The sequence below is a fragment of the Amblyomma americanum genome, chromosome 1, assembly GCF_052857255.1.
Source record: "Amblyomma americanum isolate KBUSLIRL-KWMA chromosome 1, ASM5285725v1, whole genome shotgun sequence".
Lineage (NCBI taxonomy): Eukaryota > Metazoa > Arthropoda > Arachnida > Ixodida > Ixodidae > Amblyomma > Amblyomma americanum.
Window position 1 is genome coordinate 411,168,676 of NC_135497.1, and position 19,194 is coordinate 411,187,869.

Genomic DNA, 19,194 nt, shown 5'->3' on the forward strand with positions numbered 1-19,194 from the left:
AAAGTACATCTATTCACACGTCTACCTGCTTGTAAGCATCTTTGGACATTTTTTAGTTCAGTACTGTTCAGACCGACAGCATAATGCACTTAGTTTTCTGGTTCCTGTTCCTCAAAGCTGATCATAATTCTTTCAGTCTGTAAGCCCTATGCATATTTTTTGTATGGTATGTTCCTGTTTGTATAACTTACATCAAATCTATTTATAGTTTACAGTATATCTATTCACATGTCTGCCTGCTTGTATGCATATTTGGTCATTTTTCAGTTCAGTACTGTTCAGTACAACAGCATATTGCACTTAGTTTTTCATTTGCATATGATTTAGCAATAAAAGTTTTCACAGTATTCGCTACACACTAAATTTACTTGAAATAATTGCACGTAGTTTGCTGCGGGTACTAATGTTCTACCTACTGTGAATAGTCTGCTAATGCTTCGGTATATGATGCAAATAGGTATCTATTAAGAAGCCCTCCAATTGTTGGTAAGTACACTAGCTGTTAATCAGAATGTAGCATCAAATATTACTGCATTGAAATTATGCAACGGGCATAGGTTATGCCGTGCTCAATCTGCATTCCAGAGAACTATAAACTCAACACCACAGTGCATGATGCTTTTATCCTATTAATATAGCACTGTTTACAGCGATCTTGAAAGGTTTCCAACATTGCGCAGTTTGTTAAGTGTTGTTTCACTAACATTTTCTTGAGTGTATAAAGAAAACTTCATACGCGTTTTGTAGAAGTAGTGCGACTGTTGCCCGACTGTTTTTTAAGTGCTCATTCAATATATTCGTGTAACGTTCTCCTCAAGTTACACATATGTAGCAAAACTCTAACCTAGTTGTAAAGGAAGTGTTCCCGCAACGTTTCTGATTAACGTTATAGGAATATTACAAAAACGCCAACTAGCTAGGGTAACGTTAGGCTCGAACAAATATGATATGGTCTGATAACATTTTTGTGCTATGTGAGAGAAGGCTGCCCTCTCTGAAAGTTGTGCTGCCCTCACAATTTTAGAACGACACAATTCTTATTGTGAATTCTCGACCGGGTCACTCCACAGTACAGGCTGCTAACAACCGTCCGTAATTATAACTGGGATAATCACGTTTTTCAAATAGTTAAGGTTACATGCTTAAAAATTTTCATCAGTTATTCAAAATTGTACACTGCAGTTTTTTTTTTTGCAGTGCTGACAGAGAAAAAAATAATTGCACTTGCAGCCTTTCCTAAGCATTTGCACAGTAGTTGTCACTTTAATATGTAGACAACCTCCTCCCCAGCTACCTACAGTCAGCTGACTGTTAATGCAAAAGACATGCTTATCTATTCAATATATAAGTTGTGTGTGTGTCTGAATTGTGCATGCATTAAAAATTCACATTTTAGCTCACTGCTGTCAAACACAAATGCAAATGCACATGAGAAAAAATGACTTTTCCAGCTATTTGGAACAGGTAAAATCAGTTGTAATTAAAGCAGTACTGCATTTTACAGAACAGTGACAATGCAAAAATAGTGACTTATTTTTGTTGTGTTTTTCAGTCCATTATTAGAGCCAAAATAGAAATAGCACTGTATGGCTGCAAAGGGGCTTAGACGTGCATCACTTGGCTACAGTGCAAGACTTTGTTCTGCACAGTGACAGCGGGCCATCAGGTAGTCCTCTAGCATTTCTTCATGAGCTCATATTGCCGTTGCACAAGTTAGACTACAGCGTTGAAAACAAGTATGGGAAGTTCTGCTGAAGGCCATGTCATTGGTGCCATGTACAAAATAAGCTGGCATATACTCTGTGCAACTCCAAAGCATTCTCAAATGTCGCTGTGAATGCAAAACAAAATGGGTGCCTTTGTGTTGCATAAAAGTCTACACATGTATTTCTCATTACTATAAGCATAATGAGATGTGGGAGCCAGTAAACTGGATTACAGGTAGAGGAAATGCAACAACTATTTTGGAGGGTTTACATTGCAACGGCTTCTGGCTTAGGTTGGGAAAGAATGCTTTGTAGAGTAAGGGAAACAGGATACGATGACCCTGTAATGTGGTTATCTCGAGCAAACACCAACATCTCAAGCAGAATTTGTAAAATTGAATTTCCAGTATGAGATCTATGATGTCGCACAATAAAACGAAATAAAAATTTAGCCATTTAAGTATGTGACAGGCACATATGAGTATGTTCTCTGATACAACTTAAAATCAACGTCTAAGAGTTATTTTCACTCTTTAGTAAAGCGTAGACTGATTGAATATAAAGGTTACCAGTTCCCAATCTAGCCAGCAAAAGTGAACATTGTTTACTGTTGACTCATGTTTATACCACTCAACACGTGTTAAATTTTAGAGTGAGGTATTAGTTGCTGACTATTAACATCTTCAGCAAACTATACCTACTTTACTACCAGTCTGGTTTTCAAATAAAGAAATTAACTGAGGCATCGATAGGCATCAGAAATTTGGAAAAGACATTAGAAGTCAAGCCAAAGATTGCTGAAGAAATACCAAAAAAGCAGTGATGGCTTTTGTCTTTACTGTTGTCTCTTTGTTGCAAGTTGAAGTTCACGGCTTTTGTGTTCAAGATGAACCGACGGCCCTGTTAACACAATCCTGAATATATATGACCCTGCAATCTGATTATCTCGAGCAAACACCAACATCTCAAGCAGAATTTGTAAAATTGGATTTCCAGTATGAGATCTATGATGTTGCACAATAAAACGAAATAAAAATTGAGTCATTTAATTATGTGCCAGGCACATATGCGTATGTTCACGGAGACAACTTTAAAGCAACGTTTAAGAGTTATTTTCACTCAAATGTAAAAGTGACCAGTTCCCAATCTAGCCAGCAAAAGTGAGCATTGTTTACTGTTAACTGATTTTTATACCACTCAACACGTGTTGAATTTTAGAGTGTAGCAAGCAAAAGTGAGCATTGTTTACTGTTAACTGATTTTTATACCACTCGACACGTGTTGAATTTTAGAGTGTGCTATTAGTTGCTGACTATCAACATCTTCAGCAAAATATACCTACTTCATTGTCAGTCTGGTTTTCAAACAAAAAAATTAACTGAGGCATTGATAGGCATCAGAAATTTCGAAAAGACCAATTAGAAGTCAGGCCAAAGAGTGCGGAAAAAACCCAGAAAAGCAGTGATGGCTTTTGTCTTTACTGGTGTCTCTTTGTTGCTACCTGAAGTTCACGGCTTTTGTGTTCAAGATGAACCAACAGCCCTGTTAACTCAATCCTGCATATATAAAAGTCACATGCATTCGTAGCCTTCTCACTGGGACATGTTATGATGAGCAAAGTTATGAAGGCAGTGTGTTGCTTAGCTGAAGAGACGATAAGAGAGAAAAACCAAGAAAAATCTGACACAGATAGGGACAATAATGCATGCTTAGCTCTTTAGGGCACAGGTTCTGCTGACTAGACCTAGCTTGCGCACAGTGTGCAAGTTGGCGTAATTGCAACTGTATACCGTACGACGAAACTGTTGTGTAAATCTGGCCCAGTATTACTTGAAATAGACTGTGAGGAAAGTTCTTGTGCATAAGAGAGCATTGTATTGGTTTGCCAAGCTGAGCAAGCGAATAAGCACTTCATTAGAACAATTTATTTTAACATTTATTATACCTAAACAGTACTAAATGACAATACTTGAGTGCAACAGAACCAGCTTTCACTTCCGGCATTTCGGCCAATTGCTTATGACCAAAAACGATGCTAGTAAAAACGACACAAAGTTAGCACACGGGCCCGGATCAAGGTGCACAGTGATTTAAAACAGAAACCTTTGCCTAAAATAGTTTTATTATTCAAATATATGGGGCGTGCAGATGATCAGCCAAATACGGATTCACAGCTGATTTTTATTTTAAGAAAACTGCACATAAAACAAAACTCGCATAAAAGAAGCACTGACAAAGCTTTAACAGCTCCTCTCAGGTATTTCTCGTTATTGAGTGCAAGGTCATGGACGGTACACTCGTAGACCTTCCTTGGCAATGTGCATAATAGGCTTCATTAATTTTGTTTCTTGTCTGGTTCGCATGTGCCAAAATTGTCACTTGTTTTAAAACCTGAAACAGTAGGATTCCAACACAACAAGTAGCCAAGTCAGCCCCAAATGCAGAGTTGGCTGACACAACTAAAAATATTTATACAGCTAAAACAGCAGGTATATACATATAATTCATGTAAGGTATAAACAGGCTCTAAGGATGACTAACTTGGTCAGAACAAAAATTATTAATCGCACAGCAAAGGGCATGAAGTTAAAACAAAAAGTAGCGGCATGCTGTAAGGCATCAATATATGACTACCTTATAAATGATGAATGTGGCAAAACACAAATGTGCCACTGCAGTGGCTCAGTGATTATGGTGCTTGGCTGCTGACTTAAAAGACGCAGGTTCGATCCTGGCTGTGGCGGTCGCATTTTGAAGGAGGCGAAATGAGGCCAGTGTGCGATGTCAGTGCACGCTAAAGAACTCCACGTGGTCGAAACTATCTGGAGCCCTCCACTATGGCATCCCCTAGAGCCTGGGTGCCTTTGGGATGTAAAACCCTACAAAACGACACTAAAAACACAAATGCAACTTTTTTTTACTGAAAAAACAATACAAGCCTACACAGCAGAGGTTAAAAAATTAGCACAAGTTCAGGATCGAGGTCAGACAAGCTCAATGTGATTACATAAAGAGACAAGTACAACTGTACTTAAGATATATAAATAGCATGGTCAGAAAAAAAAATTTCAATCACACTGCATGTGGAATGACTAATATAAGTTATGCAATTGCTACAAGGCATGGGAACTATGACTGTCTCAAATACAAACTGACATTTTTAAAACACAAGAGACCCATTCTTTCTTTTTGCTATAATAGCAATACAAGCACAAATATTTGGAGGTTAAAATACTGCAACAAGCATCATCAGTCACGACCAAATCTTACCAAGCCCAGAACGCCCACAGTTGAAAGCAGCTACAGTTGTGCAAAAGTATTAGATGGGCTTCGAGACAACTAACACAGAGGGAAAAAAAATCTCCATCACACTGCACATGGCGCAACTGAAAAGAGGAAAATTATGTGACTACAATAAGGCATACGAACTATTGTTTTCTTTAAAACAATCGACATTTTCAAAACACAATTGGCCTTTTTTTGCTATAACAGCAATAAAACCCAACCACACAGATGAGAGATTAAAATATTAACATAAGCGCTATCTGTCAGGATCAAATTTCAGCAAGCAAGCAACTAGAGATAAAAGCAGGTATAGCTGTGCATAAGTAGTAGATCGCCTTCAATGCAATTAGCGTGGTCAGAAGAAAAACATTTCAGTCACACTGCACGTGGAATGGCTAAAATGAGACAGGTTGTCTGACTACTACAAGGCATAGGAACTATTACTGCCTGCCTCATCCAAAATGGTCAAGATTTATTAAATCACATATGAGCCTTTTTTTTCTATAGCAGCTATACAAGCACACACATCAGAGGTTAAAATATTGACACAAGCACTACCAGTCACAACTAAATTTGAGCAAGCACATGACCAGAAATAAAAGCAGGTACAATTGTGCATAAGGAGTAGATAGGCTTCAAGGCAACTAGTTTAGCCAGAAGAAAAAAATATAAAACAGGCTACACATTGCATGGCATAAAAATTGACAAATTATAAGACTGCTACAAGGTATAGGGACTATGATCATCTCTTGCAAAAACAATGAAAGTCATTAAAATCCACATATCCTTTTTTTTTCTGCAATAGCAATATAAACGCACACTGGGGATGAAAAATAACTCTAGTGCTAGCAGCCAGGAACAAATTTAGACAAGTATAGTGTGACTGGAGACCAAAACAGCAAGTATAGATCGATGCAAGCAAATTTCAGATGGGCATAAATATGCCTGGCTTGGTCAGAGAAAAAAAAAGTTCTTCACGTACAAAGCATCGCATTTCTAGACACTTATACTACAACTGCTAGGTATCAATAAAGTTAGACGTTTTCAAGATAATGCTTGGCATCTCATTCTAGGCAGTCTTCTTTTCTGTGCTGCTAGTGTCATCGAAAAGAAGAGTCATCTACACACCTAAAGCAGAAATCCTGTCACTTGGGCCAAAGCTGAAATAGACTGCCTTGCTGGAAGGAAGACAAAAAAGGCCCATTACATATAGACACTTTTTTCTGTTCACCTTTCTTTTTTTTTCAATCGCTGACCGCATTTGAAGAAAATAAACTTGCAGCACAATATACATATTGCAGCACCTTCACACGCTGTTGGCACCAGATGGTACTTGCTGCAGGGAATTAATCCTTGTACAGGGGCGATGGAAAGAAATGCAAACAGAGTGAAGCCCAGGTGCTCCTCTGTTTGCACTTCTTTTCATCACACTTTTACTTAGATGGTAGCAAAAAGACACTAGTGTCGTGTGTGATGCATTGTAGAATGGCTCTAGCGTCTTTTTCTTACCACCAAGGTAAAAGCGCGATCGAAAGAAATTCAAACAGCAAAATGCATAGGTGCCACATTGTTCGTGTTTCTTTTAATCTCAATAGTACATACTTCCAGGAGTGAAACCACCACAAACAGCCAGCCAAGTAAAGAGAGGTGTGTGAGGACTCAGCAGCCTAAGAATACCGAAGTTAACTAAAAGAACCATTTCATGATTCTACCTCACTACACAGGCTGGTAAACGTTTTTGCAGTATCTATTGAAATAACCTACTGAATTCTGTGCTCTCAAAATCAATCATCTCTGTGCACAGTGTCACAGGAAAAAATATCAGCAGAGTTTGGAACAAAAAATCCTCATTCCGAGGTGTTATATAAAAAAAAAATGTAGTGCACTAGCAACACGCTCACCATTGAGTTTTGCTCAGGAGCGCAGCTTTGTCCACCAATTTTCTTGCACACTACCCATTCAAATGCATGCCAAAACCATGCCTTTTCAGTTTCTTTCAGCTAAGTTTGCTGTGCCTGAGTTGAGGTCTGCTGGTCGGTTAGGCAACCTATATACAAACGAGAGGGTGTATATTTTATATATATAAACCTTTTTTATAGGAAAATGTATCTCACCACTAAAAATTATTGCAGCCAAACTTCACTGCATTTCCTTAAATTTGAACCAGTAGGCAATGGGCACGGGCTTGAGTAACAAAGAATGGCACATTTCTACTCAGCTTATTATCAATTTCCTTTCTGGAACATGCCTTCTGTGCAGGCACTATGAAAATAATCCCTAATGCAGACTAAAAAGGCTGTAATTCTAGCTCTTTCTAACCTGTGGTAGCATTCATGGCACTACAGCAATGAGCCAATTGACTAGATGACAACAAAAATCGATCTGATTAGTTGTGAGGTGCGTAAATGTGCAGACTGAAAATAAATAATAAAAGTGACATATTTTTTCAATGAAAATATTACTGTTCTTGACACAATCCTATCAAGAACAAAAATTCAATTATAAACAATGTAGATATTGATTCTGTGATTTGATTTCTATTCAAAGTCTTAAAAAGGTACAGACAGTGTTTTTAGGTGTTCATTTTTCTGCTTTTAATAAGACATAAAAGCACATTAATCATGGAAATGAGCTCGAATATCCAGTGCACAGTGTGAAAAATTAAACTGTTTTATACAAGTACTTTTGGTCTCTGTCAGGTCAATGCCAGAGCTGGTGTCCATTATGGCATCATGTGCTGCATGGTGAGGACTTGCCCCATGTTCTGCTAGTGGCTCTGCCAACCAGTCCATATAGATGACCTATGTCAGCGTTGGCCAACAGCTCCTCTGTCAATGATTTTTGGGACGTGGAATCCGTGAAATCACATCATTTGGAACAGCACATCTCTCTTTGTGCCTAGGATGCAAATCAGATCACTTATTTGTGTTTAAAATTTTCTGTCTGCACTCCTTTAACATTTGAAACAGTTGCTTCCAAATAATACTTACTGCGCATGATCTTGCATATATTCAGCTCGCAGAACTTGTTCTTCCCCTTGGCACCATACCAGCTGTAGCTAGAAGGTAGTTCAGGAGTTACAATACTTCGCAGAATATGAGATGTCTTTTTTCTTGCAGCGTTTCCACCTTGCACGGTCATGTGATTTCTCTGAAGCAAAACAGAATTAGGATTGAAATAAGCCCAAGAAAAAAATCAGGACTCCTAAAGCCAGTAGTGGGGAACTCTACTGCTGTAGTCAGTTTTAGTCATATTGAAGGCAGTTGGTATGCTGTTGTGAGGTATCCCTAGGTGGTACAAGTAAATATATGTATATTCTCTTCATTATGAGCCCTTCATTATGACACAGGAGAAAATTTGGCCCTCACCAGCAAGAAACTTCATATGTAAAAGACATGCACAACCTCAATTTTTTGGATGCAAAAGCCCAAACAACACATATAGTAATAGTTATCTTAAATACTAATATTTAGGTTACAAATCAATATAAAGAAAGCTGTGCACATGCAACAGTTATAAACAAAATGCAAATTTAAAATGCAAACTTTTTGGACAGTGCAATCTTTACATGCACACATTCTATATTAAGACACACACACACCACCACATAGTGGAACTATTGACTTTACGGTGCGCATCAATAATCACTCTGACATGAATCATGTATAACAGATGAAAAGAACTTCATATCAGCAGATTTTTTGCCTTTCTGTCTCTCAAATTTTTTGTCAAACTCAATCAGGTCAGTAGTGGATGTAAGGGGGATGTCCTGAAGACTCCGCTTCCAATGGGGCATGATCTATATTTTGTAGCAGCATGGCAAAGTACTCAGAGTGTGTCTTCTGCGTCAATTTTATCACATTTAGTGCTACCCAGATCCTTTCCATGAACACTGAAAAAAAAGTTTTGTTCAGTCAAAGAAAACAAGCAACCTATAAGGTGCTAACATATGCTTTGGTACACTAGTTGTCCTTGAAGCAGTGAAGAAAAAGGTACCACCTGATCATTCTGAACAAAAAAAAATTTTTTTTCGTGGGAAATTATGCAAAAATATAAGAAATTTTAAAACATGAAATGATGAACAACAAAATGACAAAATATAGTTCAAATTCTTCCACTGCATGAGGGCAGGGAAGCAGGAAAAACATTAAGGCATACCCCAATTAAGCCAATACTGTAGTGCCGGGAGCAATTTCCTATTCACTGTACAACAGCTGACATATTTTGTACACATATATGCTAGGAATGGTTTTTCGATTTCTTGCCAACCATGTCCTACTACTATAGTATAAAGCACATTTCTAGCAATTTAAATGCCAGGCAGATTAAACCCGGAGCTCTTCGCAACGACGTACCTGATCAAGTAGCTCAGGGTCTCTAAGCCTCATAAATCACAAGATCAAAATCATTTTTTAGCATATCTACACAAGCAAGCGGAATAATTGCCAGAGGTGCATAAGACATGCTGAAGACCACTCGGTGCAAAAGCTAACTGTGCCAGAAATATTTGTTGAAATTTCAACAACTGCACTGCTTAATTGGCTTGAAAAATAATGATTTTGAATGTTGTGATTGGTTTAGAGAATGTGCCAATCTCTAAACACTCTAGCATAATTCGAACTTCAGATATTTGCGCAATATATATGCATGGCAAGTTATTTCAAAGAATGTATAAAAGAAAATGACTGATTTTTCACATGTAGGAACATGTCACACAAAAAACAGAAGTAAACTCTGTTGTAATAATTAAAGTTAAAACACTTACTGTACATATAGGTATTTCAAAACCCTGGAAGATGCAAAAACCAAACCGCTCATATAAGAATCCAACCTTTAAGTTCAGCATTATCAAAAAGTTGGACTTTTCTTATAATGCATATGACTGCAGGTTTCCTGTATAGCACACGAGATTTAAGCACAATGCTGTTATAAAAAAATGAAAAGCAAAAATTTCAGTATTTCTTTCCATACATTTGTGGGTCTGGATGCAGGGCCCTTGGACTAGGAGAAGAGGTGTCCTCAAAAGCTGTAGATGTGTCCAAAATTTAGAATGCATTTTGTCACAACACATACAATAACTGCTACAGCCAACTCCCACAAGGTATTCTGAAGGCCTACCTGTGCAGCTGTGTGCAATGGGCCACCTGCAGGCAAGACAAAGGAAGGCTAATATATGTGCTAATGTGGTTGATATGGAATGAATTATTTGCCACATTTTCTATTTTATAACTGACATTCAAATACCACTGAAACGCAATGAACAGTGCTGTACATACTGAGTAGAGTGGGTACCTAAAAAAAAGATGTAGGCCATAGACTGCAATATAGCATGAACAAATGCCAAAAATCTTTCTTAAAAAAAAAGGTGCAGATGCACTTTAATTATACATCTGCAATTTCACAGAAATAAATTTCTCCCAATATAAAGCTTTTAAGGACTACCTACAGCACAGAAATAAAGTAGTCTAAGGAAACATGCATATAAAAAAATGCTCTACTATACCGTGCACTTCTGGGTCAGCACGCAGGGCCGAGGGACCAGCAGCAGATGCCTGTGCAGAGCTCATAGATGCATCTGCAATTTTAAAAGCATTCTGCCATGTCACACATTCACGATGTCATTTCCAAAAAGTATTCTGAACACCTACCAGGACTTCTTGCAGCAACACGCAGTGGCTTCCCTACAGGCAGGACAAAGAAGGGACAAAGCATGTGCCGTTGTTAGTGGCATGCCGCAGAAGGAAATTATTCATTACATTCGCTCTATTGTAACTGATGCAGCTCACATACCAGGGCAACTGAGTGGATGCTGCCGTACATCTCGAACTGAAGAAGTACCTATAATGAAAACCATGCTCAGGCGTTAAGCAGCTAGAGAACAATGCAGGCTTAAAGGTGCCCGAAGCCTTGCTTTGTATTGGTGCAGTTTAGTCTATTATTTCTGGCAGATATTAATTTTTCCTGATATAAAATTTTTTAATGATCAAGGCAGGAAATTGAAGGAAAAAAATACTATAAAAATGAATAGCAAAACAACTCAGTATCACATACCAAGCACTGGTGGATTTTCATAGAAGAATGGACCAGAAGATGCCTATGCAGAGATCGTAGATGCATCTGAAATTTGAAATGTATTTTGTCATGCCACACTTCAAAACAATCAAAACAATGCTCAGGCAGCAGCTAGACTACAATGTAGCATTAGAAGGGGCCCTAAACGTTCCTTTGTAGAATCCAAATGGGTGCAGTTTAGTCTGCAATTTTTGGCAGATATTAATATTTCCTGACAGCATTTTTAATGGCAACTTGTACATTACAAGAAAATGAAGTAAAATATTTCAGAAATAGTTGACACTAGATACTAATCACTGGTGGATTTTAAAATTGGGCCAAATAACCAGAAGATGTATGTGCAGAGCTTGTAGATGCTCATGTTAGGAGCAGCGTTAACACAGGACAGAACGAGAACACAACACAGGCGCTGACTAGTGCCTGTGTTGTGTTCTCATTCTGTCCTGTGTTAGCGCTGTTCCCAACATGATCGTAAACCAACCAGTCCAACTCTCCACTATTCTTGTAGATGCATCTGCAACTTGAAACGTATTTTGTCTGCGCCATGTCCACAGCATCCCCAACACTATTTTGAGGACTCAGGAACTCTGGGCAGGAGTACAAAATCGACCACCTTCAAGTAAGGTAAAAGAAAGGTTAAATTATAAGAGCAAATGTTTCCAAGTCCTGCAGAAGGAAATTATTCACTGTGTTTCCTATTATATAAGAAGCATGATTCATGGTTCACAAAATAGCTACAACTGGGGCTAGTTGGAAATGCATCCTTGAAGGTATTGGTGAGCACTACCAAAATACGGAAAGGGACGAACACACAGGAAAGCACTTGTCCTGTGTGTTCATCCCTTTCCGTATTTTGGTAGCGCTCACCAATACCTTCATGGTTTACGTACCAGTATGACTACATTGTCACTGCGATACACCTTGAGATAAATGGGCATGTAAAAAAAAAAGCGAGCGACAGAAAGAAACCACTTGAACATCTAGTGTTTATGGCAACTCTTTAATGTTGCCATAATCCTTATGTTGAGAAATGATATGTAGAGATACAGCCTTTGTCACAAATAGTTGAATGGGTTTACTTTTTGGCTATATTGTGTGGCACGCCGTGGCACACTGGAGTTCTAATAGCAATGTTGAGAAAAACGAATTTCACACTTTTCCTACCACATACTTCAAAAATCGAGTTCATTGGTGGCAATCAGAAAAAGAAATGCGGCATCAGTGCATCAAAGGCCAGTGCAGTGGAAACCACGATTGCTGAGAGGTGAAGGTAATAAAGGTGCACTAGCTACTTAGAAACAAAACTTACTTCATTAATTAAAAGCATAAACCTCGCATATATCTATCAGCCTCAAATATTTATACTACAGTGTATGAATAATGTCACAGTGCTTGTACTTGCAGGTTTGGCAAGTAGTGGGGACACCTATCATTTCAATTTTGCTATTTTTTACCTTATAAGAATGTTATTTTCAGTAAAAATGGCCTTTTTGTGGTTAGGAGCTAGTAGTCTATTAGGGCAAGCCAACTTCCATTTTTCCTCATAGTCTCTTTATTAGCATAAGGTGACATATCTATGCCTATCTCACATTGCTTATTTGCTGAAAGGCACTGCTAATCTGAATTTCCAGTCACCTGATTTATAGTTATCTTCAAAATAACTCTAGAAAAGCTACATGCATTCTCAATCAAATCAATCAAAGGAAGCTTTATTTCATAATTCAAAAAAAAAAATTGTACAAAATATTTGGACCGATAGCCTACATGGCTAGTGTCCAGTCCAATACAAATCAAGTCATTTAGGCATTTAGGCAACCACATAAATATGTAAAGTGAGAAAAAAATGAAAACAGCGAATTAACATAGCAAAAGCATCCAGTGTCCGATCGCATGCACAAACAAGGCATTTTGGCAAACGTACAAGGAAGGTATACACCGGCATTTTAAGAAACACAGAAACACAAAAAGGAAATCACATGATTACTTGATTATGCAAGAAATATAATTTAGAAGATAGCTTAAAATTTCTGGCAAGCTTTATTTCCAATGGCAATGTATTCCAGACTTTCGTCCCAATGAACTCAATCTCTCACCGTATGTGTTGTGATGGATCGGAAGATTAAAATTACCATTGGCAGCATGTCTTGTGTTGCGAACAGGCAAAGTGAATAAGCTCATCGGGAGTGGAGAGTTAGTTGTTAACATGCAGTTTACTAGAAGGGAGATTTTGTAGTCGCGTAGGGCGGAAAATTTTAGTACTCGAACTTCTTCAAACAGATTGTTACTTGGATGATGCAATGGAGAATATGTTATAATCCTTAGTGCTCGCTTCTGTAACCGTTGCAGAGGTGTGAGATAAGTTGAGTATGTGTGGCCCCATGATTCGCAGCAATAACTCATATGACAATGAACGAATGAGAAGTACAAGCTTCGTAATATGTTGCGAGGAAAGCATTGTCTAGCCTTAATAAGGACGTAGCAACCAAACGCAGCTTTATTACAAACGCTGTTCACTTGATTCTTCCAGTTAAGGTTATTGTCAAAAATAACACCAAGATATTTAAATGAAGGAACTGATTCGATTATACTATTGTTCAAGGAAATCCTAATATGGTTAAAATCAACGTTTCTTCTTCTTGTATGGAAGACGACATATTTAGTTTTCGCAACGTTCAATGTTAATCTATTGTTACTGAACCAGTTGGAAACAGTCATTAAATCCTGCTTCATGTCGTCTTGCATCGCAGAAACCGATTTACCTGTGAATATGAGGGCCGTGTCGTCTGTATACATGAGAACCTGTGAAAGCGAGACTGAACCTGGAAGATCATTTATATAAATGGAAAACAGTAGAGGCCCCAGGACAGATCCTTGGGGTACTCCGCATTTTATATAGCTATATGTAGATTCAAGGTTGTTAATTACCACTTTCTGTTGTCGACCTGATAAGTAACTGGTGAAAAATTGCAGTGTGTCATCAACAATCCCATAGGCGGCTAGTTTCCTCAGTAATATTGGATGTGATACAGTGTCGAACGCCTTCTTCAGGTCTAAAAATATACCAATTGCGATTTCGTTTTTATTAAGAGCTGAATTTATCAACTGGGAAAGCGTTAGAACGGCTGTAGAGGTCGACCTGTTTGGGACGAAACCATGCTGCTGGTGACAGATGATGTTATACTGACTAAGGAATATTTTTAGTTGAATGGCAATTAGTTTCTCAAAAAGAGTATTTAGAATGCTTAGTACAGATATTGAACGATAACTACTTGGGTTGTTTTCGTCTCCAGATTTATAAATAGGCACAACTTTCGCGATTTTTAGAATGTTTGGGTAGCAACTAGTCTCTATAGCATGGTTAAATATATGGCATAGTGGGTTGGACAGAATGTCGATATTATGCTTTAAAACTGCAGTCTGAATACTGTCGTGCCCAGCCGCTTTATTAACTGGCAGTGCACTTATTACAGATGTAATTTCCTCGACAGTGACTGCATTTAGATTAAAATCGGTGTGGACAACTCTGGGTAGGGCAGTAGAGGCGGACTGAAAAGAGAACTGGTTTGCAAGAGATTCACCAACATTGGAGAAGTAGCTATTAAAGTCATTGACTACCTGTACGGAGGGGTCGTTAGGGGTAACGCGTTTCTTCGGTCCAAGTCCTGTGACGTCCTTAACAATTTTCCAAACTTGTTTCGAGTCAAGGCCAGGTTTCGTGACTAAATTACTGTAATACATTTTTTTCGCTCTCCTCATCATCGTAACAGACTTATTCCTATAAAGCTTGAATTGACCGTGATAATAATTGTTTGTTTTGTTTTGCTTCCATTTGTGATAGAAGGAGTCTTTTTTCTTTAGAACCGCAAGTATATGATCAGTTATCCACGGGCACACAGCTTCTTCGTAGTTACGACGTGTGCATTCGCGCTTGGATTTCATTACGGCATTTGATATGCAGCGGATAAAATTTTCACACTCTATATTCACATCACTGTCGTACAATTTCACAAAATCAATGCTCTGCAAGAAGTTTCGAACGCAGGCGTAATTTACTCGAGTTCTTTTGTCTCTAGAATACGTTTTGCAATGCGGATATAAGTAAGTGCGTGGTAAACACATGAAAGTCGGACAGTGATCAGCAATAGCTATATCACAAACGCCAGCGCGTACAGTCATTTCATTGTTGCAGAACATAAGATCAATAAGGAATGCAGATGTCTGTGTTATACGAGTAGGTGAGGAAATAATGTTCTTAAGGTTAAATGACTGCATGAGAAGCAGGTAGTCGCACTCGGAACATCCATCTTTTAAAAGATCGATGTTGAAATCACCCCATATAACAAGTGGAGTATTGGTTGTCATTAGTGGGTTGAAGATAGTTTCCATATCCGAGAGAAAGTCCTTTACGCTTGCGTTGGGAGGCCGGTATACCACACCAATGTTAAGACCACAGCCGAGGTGTACAAAAAGAGATTCAACAGACTGCTTACTACATGAGCTATCTTTTACAACCTGGTAATCAACACTATTCTTTATGAAAAGCGATACACCCCCACCGCGTGATTGGCGGCACCTTGGTAAAGATATCATGGCATATCCGGGTATTTCAGCGGTTTCATTTTCCTTTAACCATGTTTCTGTAATTGCAATAATGTCATAATGAAAGAAGAATTGTGATAAATAGGAAAGAAGAAGGTCTAAGTTTTTATGTATGCTGCGGATATTACAATGCAAAATAGATATGTTTTCCCTTTCTATCCAGGTTTGCTCGATTTGCTTTACACAAACAGCCATTGTGTTAGAGAACTTGTCGCAAGTCTTCTGCACTTGTCACGTGAAGAACATGTGAGTTTTCAACTTTGCGCATCAAAATTTTTCCGTCTGACACCCACGTGAACTTCCATTTTTTCTCTTTCTTTGCTTTCACCGCCATTCCCAGCAATACTTTATTAGCAGGACATAAGTGCTCATTCACAAAAACGGGCGTATTGCCTTCAAAACCCAACTGAGAAACATTAAGCCTTTGCTTCTTTGCAACTTTCAGAATTTTATCCCGCACTGTACGGGAAAAAAATTTGACAATTATGTTCTGTTCATCTTTTTTCTTGGCAGGACCACCAACCTAACTGCATCTTCTTTATAACAAAAATCCACATATCGGTGTAAGGAGTAGGACAACTGAAGTGTCATATTGATATTGGCATGCACCTTGTACCATTTAATCTCATGTTTGCCCTGCTGACACAGGAAAAGGTGTACAAAATGGCAGATGGCCCAGAAATGCAAGCAATGATGGCCTGCAAGAAGCTCAGATTTGCAATTAGGTAACTAACAATACAGCACTGCTAATCATGGCGTTCGTTTTGTACAGGTTGATGAGGCATTAGGTCTACCACTTAGGGCACATAAATGGAAGGAATCAGATATGTGTAAGGATTGCATATAATGTAAACCTACAAGAGGCCACACCTGTAGTTTTCTTGGCGAGAGGTGGTGTAGGCGGTTTTGGCCGCTCGTACTTAGTGTTGCTGCCTGAGGAATCAGAGGTACTATGTTGAGACGACTCATAGTCAAAAGAAAGCGTTGGGCACCTTTTTCTTTTTCCTCGACCCAGTTCCTCCTCTTCACTTTGCATGTCTTATGTGTACTTCAAGTAATGGAGCTTTTCTGAAGCCTTATCATAAGTTCCTGAAATAAACAACAGCTTCAGAACCAGCATACATAAAAAAATAAATGTACTTACTCCCCAGCTCTTGATTTCACATTCTGCTTCCGTCCAGTTTTCTCTGGGTGTCATACCCTCGGTTACCAGGCGTCGCAGTCGGTTTGGACACTTTTCTGATGGCAAAAATGTCACGTTGCCATCATCTTTGAGCCATGCCTTATGTTCGATTGCCGTACTATAATCTTCATCTGGAAATGCCACTATAGAATAGCCTTTACCTAAACAAAACAATGATTTCCATGCAATGCACTGGTCGACTACCTCAGCCGGTCCACAGAAAAACAAACTGTCTGAGAAAGACCTTTGCATTAACAGGCTTGCACTGGCCATAATAAATGCCAGCCACAAAAATGTCACTTCCTTCGCAGTTTACTGCACGGCAAAGAATTGGCCAGAATTGGTTTCGAGTGCTTTTCGTCAAAGGCAAGCCATCAACATTCACCTGCAAGATCACTGGACCAGGAATATTGTTTACATGTTGCAGTGCCGCTCGAATTCTGCCTCCCAGAGGAAAAAGGCAGCACTGACTGGAAACAATCGCTTTCACATTTTGAGCTACTCTTGGCGTAGACAAAAGTGATCGAGCAGAGGCTGGCAACTCAGAAAAGCCTGAGTGTTCACGCAGTATTATTAAAAGCTTTGTGAGCGTGGTGTGAGGCACAGCTCCCTCTAAGCTCCATTGCCGCAGCTTTTCTTTCAGCAATGACAATTGGACTGCTCTGATTGGAACAAATCACCAGGATCAGAAGCTGCTTCCCGGCCCGCGGAGTAGATTTGACTGCAAGGTGCGCTATCTGATTCCGAAACTACGCCTTGGATAGCATAGTAGCTATATAAGGTGAATTTTTTGGTTCTGAAACTATGCTTAGATCAGCAATGTCAGCACTGAAATCCACATATAAAGGCTGCAGCACTACTTCTGTCACATCTTTACGACCTAAAGCGTGCGACGATCCGGAACCTGGTCCCTCTTTCGACCTGAAGTCCCCACATGGAAGCTGTGGCACATATTCAGTCGCATATTGAAGGCATGAAACTTGTGACGAGCTAGGGTCTAGTTCCTCTTGCCGCTATGCAGCAGCACACAGATCAGATTCGGAAAGATCAGTAGAGTATGCAACACCATCGCCATCAGCCGACGCTATTAGCTCAATTTCACGACGTGCCTCTCGGCGTGCATGCCTGTAACTTGTACTTCTCGGCACCGTAGCCATTATGCCGTTACCCGATTAATATACTGGCCCCCAGTAAGCTCCTGCTTATGTTCCGCCAGCATCAGTCACTGAAATTTTATACCGCCGCTAAATTACTTCAAAAGCTAGAAATCATGCTACACGGTACGCAGAGCAGGCAAGTACTACCGACTGCCACTTACTTTCACTTCCACTTGCTGCACGTGCCGTTCATGTTTACCACCGCTGGAACTTTGCTGAATAGGTAAAAAAATGCATATGTTACTGTAGCATGCAGTAGGAACGTCAATAATTGCCTGAAATTTTGATCCAAAAAAATTCAGGGGGGCACTTTGTTGACCTAAAGTGCGGTGAGGCGAAAGCCTTTAACGCGGTGCTGCTGCTTGTGTTACTGATGTGTGGTTAAGATGTTAATTAAGTACACAATTGTTTGTGAATCTTAAATGCTGGAGACACTGGAGGGCATTTGGGAGGCATCCATCTGATTCTACGCCTTTCTGCAAACAATCTCCAGGGTCCTAGACAAGGAGGACTACATATGCATTGGCAGGAAGTAGCATAGTCGTTCAATAAAGTAAAAAGTAGTAGTCGTTAGCACGCTCCGCTGCAGAATGCAAGGATGGTGTTTTGAATTCCATCCTGATGGAAGATATTTTTTCTTATCGAGTTCAAGAGCTTAACGGACGGATGCGAGCATGAGCCATTAAAGGTCTTCGCCTTAAAAACGAAAAGCCAGCTAATACACATGCACCTAACACTATCAAGCTAAGCAAATATAACTGACGTTATTTCAGTCAAGAGTTCAGTTGGTTTTCAGTAGTGCGATGGTGATGCTGATGACATTCAACTAATGAGCAAAGAGCCTTTTTAATGCAAGATGCATGTAAGACAAAAATAATGTAATCCTAAATAAAAACAAACGAAACAAAAAATAGCCACAAAACAAGTTTGCGTGTTATTAATTTTTATGATCACTGCTCTAAGCAGCACCAACAGGTGGTCGTTTGTTTTACGCGATATGTTGTGGTGTCACTGTCGTCAGGAACGGAAAGGAGGGTCGTTGAGGCTAACCGTGTAATTAGGTAAATGAGTCGACGACTAAGGTACGTGGTAATGGAAGTTAACAGGGAAGTGTACGAGGTCAGGCCCCACCCTTTTGCACAGGATGGCATTCACTACAGTGGTGCCATTGGCAAGAGGGTGGGTAGTAGGA

General features: G+C 39.2%; 1 pseudogene; it reads right to left on the reverse strand.

The window, feature by feature from the left end:
- Nucleotides 1-6,119: 6,119 nt before the first annotated feature.
- LOC144124396 (uncharacterized) lies at nt 6,120-18,002 on the reverse strand (annotated as a pseudogene).
- Between the last annotated feature and the right edge of the window lie 1,192 nt (nt 18,003-19,194).